The sequence below is a fragment of the Pongo pygmaeus genome, chromosome 20 (assembly GCF_028885625.2).
Source record: "Pongo pygmaeus isolate AG05252 chromosome 20, NHGRI_mPonPyg2-v2.0_pri, whole genome shotgun sequence".
NCBI lineage: Eukaryota > Metazoa > Chordata > Mammalia > Primates > Hominidae > Pongo > Pongo pygmaeus.
This window is the reverse complement of record NC_072393.2, coordinates 50,320,307-50,333,449: the sequence shown is the minus strand read 5'-3', so window position 1 is coordinate 50,333,449 and position 13,143 is coordinate 50,320,307. Positions and strand designations below refer to the sequence as shown.

The 13,143-nt window shown below is 36.6% G+C and overlaps 1 protein-coding gene across 3 annotated transcripts in view; it reads left to right on the top strand.

Annotated features, from left to right (window-relative positions):
* The first annotated feature begins 798 nt into the window (after positions 1 to 798).
* Positions 799 to 13,143, top strand: part of ZNF112 (zinc finger protein 112) — a 29,805-nt gene continuing 17,460 nt past the window's right edge. For 2 of the 3 annotated variants that reach the window (XM_063658091.1, XM_054463591.2), the window contains exon 1: positions 799 to 871. The gene's annotated coding sequence lies outside the window, so the exon portion shown is untranslated. The remainder of the gene's footprint in view (positions 872 to 13,143) is intronic. The other variant, XM_054463592.2, reaches the window with a different exon arrangement.

Genomic DNA, 13,143 nt, shown 5'->3' with positions numbered 1-13,143 from the left:
AGAGGCATCCACACCAAAATGGAATAAAAAGGTAATCCAGCCAAAGAAAGGTTGAGATTTTGTATTCCTTAAATTCGGTGTCCAGTACAAATCAGCCCAATTTCCTTTAAGTACCTGCAATTTTAGCGCACACATCGCTTCCATTCTGTAATTCTTTTTTTTTTTTCTTCCTGTATTGCAAGCTTCTCTGTTCTCTCCTTTATGGGATATTTTCTTGGTAAGTAGGTAGGTAGGTAGGTAAAGTCCGCTTTGGTTGAGTTTATTTAGGTTTGTGTCGCGTTTGAAGAAAAATAAATTCAAACTCTAGGGGGAAGGCAGTAGAGCTGGACTAGCAGTATAAAATTAGACGGCTAACCAAAAGAGAATAGTGACTATACAAAAACTGACTATCCAAACGAGAAAGAGACGACTTAAGGGGAAGTGCTGCCCTACAAGAAATTCCGGGAATTGTCCAGAAGATCCACAGGATCAGAGACACACGCGCCAGGAAAGGCGCCTTTCATGCACGATCCGCTGGGGAAAACAGAGAAATATATATACGAGCTCTCTGTCTTTGGAAGCATTTCGGTTCCAGGAAGGGGGAGTTAAGGAATTCCTTTGGGACCGGCACATGTGAAATATGATCCAGGCTCTCAGCTTGGCACCCAGCACTTGCGTCCTAGGCAGGCAGATAAGTGGAGAGTTTTTCTAGGAATTCTGGGAAATGTAGTTTGGGAGCCCCGTGTAGTCCGGTAACTTCCGCTCTAGGAGGCTGAGGCCGTCTCCCTGATCCCGTCGGGAATTCTGGGAAGCGTAGTCCAAGAGGTCTCGGTAGGCAGAGCCACTTCCGCCTCAGGTACGCTAGGCCGCGGCCTTCGTTCCTCCCAGAAAGGTGAGCCTTCCCCGCCCTGCGTCCTGCTCCTTCCGTCCATACTGATGTTCGTTTTGTTGGGGTCCAGTAGCAACCGGGCAGTAGCTCTAGGGGAGGATAATCCACTTGCGGCGAAGGGCGGGATTTGTGTTATCTTCGAATGAGCCTTCTCCAGTGTGGGGCAGCTGGCGCATCCCCACTTAGCGCCGGGGGTCCAAGATCCTACATCGCAGGGACTGGGGATCTCCTGGGTTCTGTACTCCCCCAGCCCTTTCCCCTGACCATCAGCTAGCTCTGCCACTTCCTAGCAGTATAATAACAGGCGAGTATCTTAATTTCTCTGCCTATGTTTCTTTTTCTTTAAAATGGTACTAGTATCTATCTAATGGAGTTCTTTTGAGAGTTAAATAAAAAGACTTGAAACAGAGCCTGTCAGGTGGTAGAAGATGGGTCTCTTGTTATTAGCACTTTTTAATTTTCTGAGAAGGACTCAGTTCCCTGAAAGCTTCTGTGAACCCAGGATGGGGTCAGAGCTCCAGCTGCAGAGTATCCCTGGCCCTTTTCTGATCACCGAGAGATTTTTCTTTAGGAGAAGATCACTCCGGGCTGTCTGGGTAGTCCATTGTAATTCATGCAGGAGTTCTGATTTCTCCCATCCTCCTTTCCTTCTTTAGCCTTGACTTCTTGAAAAAGGCTGCAGGGAGAAGGAGGGAATGACCCTTTGGCACTTGGCAGCGGAGTCTCACCTGAGTAGTACTTATCATCCTTTCTTTCCAGGGAAGACGATATTTCCATCATTCACTGGCAAATTCTGCTCGAAGATGCCCTGATATTTGTTCAATAAATGCAGAAACGGATGAGGGAGTACTTGGGCATGAGTAATAAAGATAGTATTTAAACATTTAGTGCTGATCATTCTAAGAGTTTGATATGAATTACCATCTTTAATCCTCACAAGAGCCCTTTGAGGCTGGGTTGGGTACCACCATTCCCATCTTAAAGATAAGCAAACAGACACAGAGCATAGGTGGTTTATCTTTAGGTCAACCAGGTGGTAAGAGCCTGAGCTAGGATTTGAATTAGAATAGTTTCCATCCATTGCCCTAGTTCCTGATGTGTTAGTATCAGCTTCAGAAGACATATTTGGATTTTTCTAGAGGACCGTGAAAGCGAGGTTAATGAGCTTTGAATTTTTGATTTTTTTTAGCTATCTGTAATTTAATTTTATTTGAAATATTTATCGTTCATATTCTGATTATATAAATTATTGCATATTGTAAAAGATTAAGAAAGTATAGAAAGTGTAAAAGAAAAAATTTAATTATGCTAACCACAAGATATAACAGTAACAATATTAATATTTCAATGTTTTCCTCTTCCAGTAGACTTCTTTTTGGATTTTTACCCATGTTTAACCAAATAGGCTTCATAGCTTTTATTTTTCCCTTAAGTTTTTACTATGGAAATTTATAAGCATAGCCAAATGTAATATGACTAAAATAATTCTGTGGAAGCATCACTCAGCTTCAACCTTTGTTAACATTTGCCAGTCTTGTATCAACTCCCTGTCCCTTTTTTTTTTGTTTCAGTATTTTAAAGCAAATCTCTAACATTGACTTAGTATAATATTGTTTGATTGATTGTCATAATTGTCAAACATTGATGATCATAAATTGCTTATATCCAAGACTTTGAAAGGGAAATGCCAGCAGCTACTCTAAGGTTTTCATTCGTTGCAGCTTACAGAATGGTCCTTACTTGAGGAAGCTAGGGGACGCAAGAGAGTTGTACCTTGGGGAAGGATGGTGATGAATTTTGTGTTCCAGTATACAGTTTGCCTTGCCTAAGTCTTATAGCTCTTTGTTTCTTATTTCTCTTTATCTAAATCCATACACTGAAAGTTCTTCTATTTCTGGGACCATGTCATATGTTTCTCCATGTGCCCAGCACATCGTACAAGGTTGTTAAGGGTTTATGGTTAGAGTAGCTACTCAACAAACAGCTGGCATCAAGGATTTGCAGTGTAGAATTGGAATTAGGTATCAAAATAGAATAGAAATAACCCCTGGATATATTCCTTAATCTCACTTAATATTGGTAGGTTATATAATCCGCCAACTATTTCAGAGTATTGAAGAGTTGAAGAGCAATGATTGGTTATGTTTTGATAATCTAAAAAAAATTCCTAAGAAACAAATTGTTAGAAATGGTAACAACATTTATAAACCATGCCTTATAACTGAGGTTGTGTTTCCAGGTTTTTAAAACAGGTTTTTAAAAAATGTTTCTACAGTAAAATTGACTATTTTGTTATTTTTGGTATACAATTCTATTACAACACAGGCATAGTTTGTATAACGACTACCGTAGTCAGAAAAAGAACAGTTCCATCACCCCAAAAACTCCCCTCATGTCTTCCCTCATAATTACCCCTCACCATACTTGTAACCACTGGCAACTACCATAACCACTAAAACTCTATAGTTTTGTCTTTTTGAGAATATCATATAAATGAACTGATGCTATATGTAACATTTGAGACCGGATTCTTTTACTCAGCAAATTGCTCTTGACATTCATCGAAGTTGTTATACGTATCAATACTTCATTTCTGTTTACTTCTGGTTAACAGAAGTATCCACTTTATGGATATATCACAGTTTATCTATTCACTGGTTGATAGACTTTTTCCTCCACTTTTTGGCATTTATGAATAGAGCTAATATAAACATTCATGTACAGTTTTTTTGTGCTTATTTCTGTAGGATACGAAGCCAGGAGTGGGATTACTGGGTCATATGGGAAATGTATGTTTAACTTCATAAGAAACTGCCAAATTGTAGTATCTGTACCATTTTGCATTCTCACTAATGATGTGGAAAGTTCCAGTTTATTTACATCTTCATCAGCACTTAGTATTTTCCTTATTTTTTTTTATTTTAGCCATTCTAAGCATTGTGACTTTAATTTACATTTCCCTAATGGCTAATGGTGTTCAGCAGATATTTCTTTTTTTGTTGTTGTTTCTTTGCCATCCTTATGTCTTCTTTGCTTAAGTGTCTGTATGCATGCTTTGCCTAGTTTTACATTGGGTTATATTTTTCCTGTTGTTGATTTTTGAGAGCTATTTATATATTCTGGATATAAGTCCTTTGTTGGATGTGTGATTTGCAAATATTTCTTCTCAGCCTGTAGCTTGTCTTTTCATTCTCTTAATAGTGTCTTTTGCAGAACAGAATTTCTAATTTTAATGACATCTAATTTATCAATGTTATCTTTTTGGGGTTGTGCTTTTGATGTCATATCTAAGAAGTCTGCCTAGCCCCAGGTCATGAAGATTTTCTCTTGTTCTAGAAGTTTTATGGTTTTACACTTAAATCTGTGATCCATTTTGAGTTAACTTTTTTTATAATATGTGATGGTTAAGTTGGGGTTTGTTTCTTTACATATGAATGACCAACCATCCGAACACCACTTGTTTGGGTTTATTTCTGTACCATGTTCTGCTAGATTGATCTATGTGTGTATCTCTTCACCAGTACCAATATATCATATTTACTGTAGCTTGATAGTAAATCTTAAGACTGGATAGTTTGATTCCTCCAAATTTATTCTTTTTTTCCAAAATTGCTTTTAGCTATTCTGGTTCCTTTGCCTTTCCATATGCATTTTGGAATGAGCTTATTTATATCTACCAAAAATTCAGCTGGTATTTTCATTGACATTATGTAAAATCAGTAGATCTGTCTTTATCACATTGAGTTTTCCAGTTCATTAATATAATATGTCCGTTCATTTAAGTGTCCTTTAATTTCTTGCATTAGTGTTTCATGATTTTCTGCATACAGATCTATACATGTTTTCTTTAGACATGTGCCCAAGTATAATATGTAATTTATTCTTCTAGAGCTATTTTAAATCATATTGTTTTAAAATTTTGGTTTCCAGTTGTACATTGTTAGTGTATAGAAATACACCTGATTTTTGTGCATTGACCTTGTATTCTCTGACTTTGCTATACTCACTAGAAATTTTTGTTTTTTGGTAGATTCCTTGGGATTTTCCATAGAGACACATGTTGTATATTAATAGGGTCAGTTTTATTTCTTCCTTTCTAATCTGTATGCTTTTTATTTCTTTTCCTTGCCTCACTACACTGGCTGATTTCCAGTACAGTGTTGAATAGGTATGTCAAGAGTACACATCTCTGCCTTGTTCCTGATCATAGGGGAAAGCATTTTTATAAGTTCGTTATATTTTTAGTCTGCAGAAGTTCTGTCATGAGTGGATGTTGTATTTTGTCAAATGCTTTTTCTGCTTCACTTTTACTAGAGCTGGTGATTGCTGTGCACTTAAAAGTTTGACAAGTACCTGTAGAACAGCCTTATTTAATTTTTTAACATTTATTTTTTAACTTATCTACTTATAATAGAAATTTATTCTTTTTGGTGTACCTTTCTGAGTTTTGACAATTGCATTGCATGTAGACTTCACCACCACAATCAAGATTCACAACAGTTCCATCGCCCAGAAACATCCCCTTGTGGTACCTTTTTGTAGTCAAACTCTTCCCCAACTCTTAACCCCAGGAAACCCCTGGTTCACTCCCCAACCCCATTGCCTTTTCCATAACGTCACATGAACAAATCAGTGCAGTATGTAGAATTTTGAGTGATTTTTTTTCATTTTTCTCTTTGATTTCTCACATCAGTATTTTGGTTTTGTGTCTTTCAAGGAATTAAACCATTTCATCTATCACTTTGAATTCATTAATGTTAATTCATTTATATTTCTAATGCCTGTTAAGTCTGTAGTGATATCCCTTTTTTCATTCTTGATTTTGGTAATTTGTGTCTTTTCTCTTTTGTTCTTCATCAGGAGTTTAATTTTTACTAACGTTTGCAAAGAACCCCCTGTGGGTTGAATTAATTTTGTCCAGGAGCCAGCAAACCTATTTTTTAGGCCCAGATTGTAAATATTTTAGTTTTTCCAGTTAACTAGAAATATCAGTACTATTATTTAGGTATTTATATAATGAGAGGAAACTTTAATTGACAAAATTTAAGATATAATGATTGAATACAACTTAATTAAAGTTCAAGGTTGCTATTCCTTGTCATCAAAATTGACTGTAAATGTTCATCTGTTAATGCTGATTTGTAATCAGATTTTATGTATTTTATCTTTGAAAAGAAATTTTTTAAACAAATAGGTCCTACCAAATACTGATACTAATCCATAAGCAAATGATTTTAATTGTGAATATTAATGAATTGAAAGATGTGGTAAACTGAATAGTGGCTCCCTAAAGATGTCCATATCCTAATTCCCAGAGCTTATGAATGTTACTTCACATGGTATGAGAGATTTACTGGTGTGATTAAACTTATGGATTTTAAGATACTTAGATTATCCTGGATTATCTGGTTGGGCCCAGTGTAATTACAAGGATTCTTATAAGAGAAAAGCAGAAGGATCAAAGTTAGAAGAAAGTGACATAACAGAAGCAGAAATTGGAGTGCTGCAGTCATAAGCCAAGGAATTCCAGCAGCCTCTAGAAATTAGAAAAGGCAAGGAAATGGATTCCTATGAGAAGCAACCAGCCCTGCTGACACCTTGACTTTAACCCAAGGAAACTGATTTTAGACTTCTGATCTCCATAACTAATAAACAATAAATTGCATTATTTTAAGCCACCAAGTTTGTGGTAATTTATTATAGCAGCAATAGAAACTAATACAGAAGACATTTAAAGAATTCTTGTAGACTCTTGATATTTACCTTTTAGTATGTCACTACATTTCAGAATAATCACTTTCAATGGAAGGTTAGGAGAATTATGCAGTGTACAATGAAATGGACTTTGAAATGCAGAAAGGTCCTTTGTGCTTGCATCAAGGTCTGAAAACACTGTTACAATTCTGAAGTCTGGGCTCAGATAACATATATACTACAAATTTATGTGGGAATTGAGATATTACTTGTTTTAACTTTTGACAGCACTGGAAATTTGTAAAGTGGCTTAGCATTACCTGTGATTCAGACATTAATTGTCTTTGAAATAACTTTCCTACACTATAAGCTTCACAAATGAGTACTGTTTTGCCTTTTAATTTTAGGTTGAATTCATTAAGAAACATTATCAAGTCTGCAGCTAAAGCTAATTTCCAATGCCATTCAGTATTATATCAATAGTAATGCTTGAGGGAAGTTCTTATTCAGAAATATTTCAGTCTCAGCCCTGAGATTTAAAAAAAATAACAATAAAACTTCAATGCTGCTCAGACATTGAACTCTCATGTGGTAGGGCAAGTCAGGATTTTTCTGTTTCTCATGAAATTCATGAAACTGATGATGGTTAAATCTTTGAGTTTGAATGAAGTTCACTGTTGCCGCTACTGGTTCAATAGCACATGATAGATTAAAATATTTTCTGCAAAGTACCTGCTGATGAATAATACAATGAGTAACCGTAGGCTTTAAATACATGTTTTTACAAAGCCAACCTCTGCCTTTTTCTGCTCCAACATATCTTTTACCACTATCAATTTTAACACTTCTTAGCAGAGTGTCCTGCCTCAGGTTTACTGAATTAATATTTGTACCTTCTCTGGTAATATTTTCACCTGTGGTTGTTCCATATAGACTGTTCCTAGAGGCTAATTATTCAAACAATCAAACTTGGCATTGATTCCTTGAATACACAACATCTGAGCAACATTAGTAACATCTGTGAAATCAAGAGCCAAATAAAATTTATCAGAATCATTTCCCTTGTATTTTAATGGACCATAATGTTGTTCCCATTGTCCTCAACTCTTAGAGCAGTTGGTCTTGCCCAAAGTCTAATCATCATAAACAAATTTATTTTATCTGGACACATTTCTTTGCCTTCTACAATCAAACATGATTTAATTAACTCATCACTGGTAAATTACTTTCCTTGCTTGGGGCAGAAATAGAAGCTGAATATCTGAATATCAAAATGTACTGTAGTTGCTACCTCATTTTCATTTTTTTTTTTTTTGTGAAGAAATTCTGCTCTGATGAGACATTTTATTTAAAATTTTCTAATTTTTCTGACCATTTATTGTGAATTGAGAATATTGTGATGAGTGCTTAGTGTGGCATTGTTGACATATATTTGATTATTTTAGCATAGATATGTTGTCACTGCATAGGAAGCACAATAAGCATGATAAGCTTTGTTATCTAATTCATTCACAAAATATTTCACCTCCATTGTGCCTTCAAAGTGTAACAAAGTCTGTTTTTCTGGGGTTTTTTTCTTGTGTTTGGCTTGATGAGTGTATTAGTAATACAAAAATTAAAATGTTATGGTACAGCAATACATGTGGTACTTGAAATGCTGTTCAATTAACAGCTTTTAACCCAATTGAGTTAACCTAATGCTGAGTCACTGTGGTTTAAATTATGCTTAGCAACAATATGAAGAAATGAGAGTGCCACCTATGAACTCTGTTGTAACTACATAGCACTGCTGCTGTAATGCAAAAGCAGCCATAGGTCGTAGGTAAACAAATGAGCATGGCTGTGTTACAGTAAAACTTTATGGACACTGAAATTTAAGTTTCATGTAATTGTCACATCACAAAGTAATCTTTTCAGGATTTTTTTCAACCATTAAAAAGTAAAAACCATTCTTAGCTTACATCCTATACAGAAACAAGCAGTGGGCTGGATTTGGCCCAGCCATATTTTGATAGGCTTGATTTTGTCTAGTGTTTTTGTGTTTTCAATTTCATTGATTTCTGTCTTAGGTTTACTATGTGCTTTTATTCTGTTTGCCTTTAAGACCTCTTTTCTAATATATGCATCATTGCTATACATTTCCCTATAATATCTGCTTTAGCTGCATCTCTTACATTTTGATATGTTGCATTTAAGTCTTGATTCCATTTAAAATATGCTCTAATTTATTTTCTAAAAGTATTTCCACTTTACTGCATCTAATTTCTTTTGTGACTAATTTCATTGGTTGCTTAGAAGTATGCTGCTTAATTTCCAAACATTTGGAGATTGTCCAGATATTTTTTTCTTGTTCATTTCTACTTTAAATCTATTATAGTTAGAGAAAATACTTTGATTTGAATTCTTAGGAAATTAAGATTTGTTTTATGAAAAAGATAACATCTGAAGTAAAAAAAAATATTAAGTGGGCTCAATAGCAGACTGGAGATGACAGAAAAAAGAATCAGTGAACTTGAAGATAGGTTAGTATAAAAATGCGATTTGAGCAACAGAGAGAAAAAAAATTGAAAAAAAAAATGATCAGAGCCTTCGGAACCTGTGGGATAATATCAGAAGTCTAATATTCCTGTCTTTGGAGTCTCAGGAGGAGAGGAGATAAATGTTTGTTTGGAAGTACTAGCTGAAAATTGCCCAAATTTGGTGAGAGACATAAATTTACAGATTCCAGAAACTCATTGAATACCAAATACGATAAACTCAGAGAAAATCACTTCTGGATACACCATAATCAAACTTCTGAAAATTAAAAATAAACAAAAATTCTTGAATACAGCTAGAGAAAATGACACATTATATATCTGGTAGAACAATGATTCAGATATATGTGGATTTCTCATGGGAAGCCATGGAGGCCAGAAAACACTGGAACATCCTTAAGATTCTTAAAGGAGTTGTCGGTACAAAATTCTATATCCGGTGAAAATGTCCCTCAGGAATGAAGGGAAAAAATGCCACACCTGTGCTAAAAGGAGCACTAAAGAAGTTCTTTAGGCTGAATAGAAATGATATTAAATGGAAACTAGGAACTTCAGAAATGATGAAAGAGCACCAGAAATAGTAAGTTTTTTGGCAAATATAAAACACTGTTTTTCTACTCTTTAAAATATGCATGACTGTTTAAATAAAAATTATAACTTTCTTGGCTAGAGGTTTTTGTTTATATAGAGTAGTATATACAAATGAAATAAAGTGGGGAGATAAAGGGAACTATTTGCTGGTAAGGCATCTGCATTTTACAAAAAGTAGTAAAACAGTAATGCTAAATACACTGTGAAAGATTAGGTATGTATATTACAACCCTAGAGCAACCACTGGAAAAAAAAAAAAGGACGTATAGCCAAAAGCTAATAGATAAAATGAATGGAATAGTTAAAAAAAATCAACCCAAAAGAAGGCAGAAAAAGGGGTAATAGAGGGACAAAATCAGGGAGGACAAACAGGAAAAAAGATAACAAAATGGTAGACAGAAATCCAGCTATATCAATAATTATAGGAAATGCTAATGGGCTGAATACATCAATTAAAATATATTGTAAGATTGGATAAAAAGCAAGAACCAAGTATATGCGGTCTAAAAGAACTCCATTTAAATACAAGGACATAAATAGTTTGAAAGTTAAAAAGAGAAAAGGAGCTATACTACGGAATGGCTATATTAATATCAAAGTAGACTTCAGACCAAGGCCAGGGATGCCGAGGGACACTATGCCAAGGGTCAGTTCCCCAAGTAGACATAACAATCCTAAATGTGTACCCACAAAACAACAGTTACATGAAAAAAAACTGACAGAATTAAAAGAAAAAATAAAGAAACCCACAGTTCTATGTAGAAATCTCAACACTCTTTTACCAGTAATCAGTAGAACAAGAAGACTGAAAACCAGTAAGGATTCAAAAGACCTGAATAATACTATTAACATCTTGACCTCATTGACATTTGTACAGCACTCTATCAACAACAGAATGCACACTGTTTTCATGTGCTTCAGGTTTGATTGTTTCTGTTGACCTGTCTTTGAGCTCGCCGATGCTTTTGCTGCTTATTTCTGATCTGTCTTTCCCACTTGGCTACAGATTTCTGTGCAGTGGGAACTGTGTCAAATTCTCCATTTGTTTATTACCAAACATAGGGATTGGCAGAGAGGAATTATTTGGTACCTATCTGTGGTTGGTGCAGCTTTCCAGCAGGCAGCAGGAAATAGGGACCTTCAACTCAGTGAGAGTATATTCAAATTTTCTGAAAATAGATGTGGGAGAATAAAAGATGTGAATATTCCCTGTCCCTTATCTCTGATCAGTTTTGGTGGGATGCTGAAGCCAATAGATTTTTCAGAATGTTGAAAGGGTGATGTACACCTATTGTTAATTACTGACCTAAAATAAACATACGTCGAAACAAACCAGAGCTAATGAGCAGCTTCTAGATATATTTCATAGTGATAATAATGAGGATGGTAGTAACAATGGCTAACATTGATCAGATTTTATTATCACTCACAGTGACTTTCTAATATTATGATGCATTGAACTCACATAACATAACAACCCAACTTTTATCTCCATTTTACAGATGAAGAACAGAGGCATTGAGAGGTTAATTAATGTGTGTCAGTTTATGCTGCCAGTAAGTGGTAGAGTCAGGATTGAAGCTTGGCAGCTTGATTCTGTAGCCTGGGCTCTTGGCCAAAGCATTCTGCTTTCATTAGGCTGGCAAAATGGGTTTTAGGAGCTAATAAGGCTTCAGCAAAGCCTTCTTAAAGGTATCATAGAGCGGGGCACGTACAAGCTCAGTGTTAAAAGCTAAGAGGATCTGTGATGGGAGTGGGCAAATTGCCTGTGGCTTGTTTTTGTATGTCTCTTCTTCAGCTAAGAATGATTTTTACATTTGAAGGGTTGTGAAAAGAAAGAACAATATTGGACAGAGACAGCATGTGACCCACAAAGCCTGAAATACTCACTCTCTGTCCTTTTTATGAAAGCTTTCCAACCCCTGCTGTAAGTGAAAAGAGAAAGGAGTGCAGGAAGGGTGGCACATGCAAGGGCCTGGAGACTTTTTTATGAGATCAAGTGATTTACACGGCTGGAAATCAAAGAGGAGAGAATATTTGCAGAGAAAATGAGCAGACAGACATGAAAGATTCCTGTGTGGCTTGCTAAGAATCTAGACTTTATCCCAAAGGCAGCTATGCACATGTTTTAACCAAGAAAGGAATATAATCAGGCTTTAATTCTATCAAACATGAAGAAGCAACGATAGTCTATAGGATGACCACTGTGTGATTTCATATTTAACAGGAATTCCCTTTTCTTTTGAATTCTCGAAGTCCCTTGGCTGATTAGTGACCCCCTGCTTGATAAAGGTGATCAGAGAGGTCTAAACTGGAAGGCTGTCTTCACACGGAGTGCATGACTGCAGACACCCACAGCGCATGTTACTGCTCCTTCCTCTTAGTGACAGCTCCAAGAGCATCTTTTAAAAGAGAGAAATGGGGATCTGGGAATCAAGAGGCCTGGCTCCCAGGCCCTTCTCTGTTCCTGGCTTGAGTGTTCTCTGACAATTTTCTTGAGAGGCCAAATTGCCTAGTGGTTAATTGCATGGGCTTATCCTGCCAACTGCCTCTATGTGTGTCCTGGTCTGTGGTTTGCAATCCTCTCTACACACTGTAGTCATCTGGGGGATTTCGTAGAAACTCTTCTTCCACAGATCCTCATTTATAGAGCCTGGACTTGGGTCTGGGCATTGGTTTTTTTTAAAGCTCCCCATTGATACCGGTGAGCTGGCAGCTTAAGAGCCACTGTCCTAGTAATTGAGAACACAGACCCTGGGCTAATAGTCCTGGCCATTCTGCTAGCTAAAATGACAAAGCAGCTTAAAATATTGATGCCTCAGTATTCTCAACTGTAAAAAGAGTTACAAATTGTCCCAACTTCTTGGGTGGTTGTGGGATTAAGTGAGGGAGTTCCTCTAAAGCATATGAGTTGGTCTTCTCACCACATTTTCTACCTCCTCTCTTGCCCTAGATACCCACTAACTCTCATTCTGTTTCAGTAGTCTGATGACTCCTTTCTCTTTGAGCGGCAAATATAGGTCAGTCACCTTCCAACACTAAGATCAGCCCTCATTTTCTCCATCCTCATCCATCCTCTGTCATCATGTATGGGTTTGAGGGCCCTTCCATGCTCTCTCAAAGGACTCCATGCACCCTCTACCCTGGCATCTATCTGGGCACTGTATCCCTTTTAGAAGGCGATCCATAAATATTGGATAAGTGAAGGAAAACTCGGCTGTTTTACTGCTGATTACGCAGCCAAGTTCATACTTGTCCTTGGTAGTTGTGCTTACATCCTGTGGATTCTATAGCAGAGGCCAGGTGGAGGAGGAGGGAGCAGGTGCCTACTGGAGTAGTGCACCTCTCTTTGAGGTGGTGCTAGAAGGCTCTGCCTTACCCACAGTTAATGTTCAGTTCCTTTTTTACTTTTTTCAGTTCTTTCTCTTCCACCGATAGCCTTAAAGTTGCCTG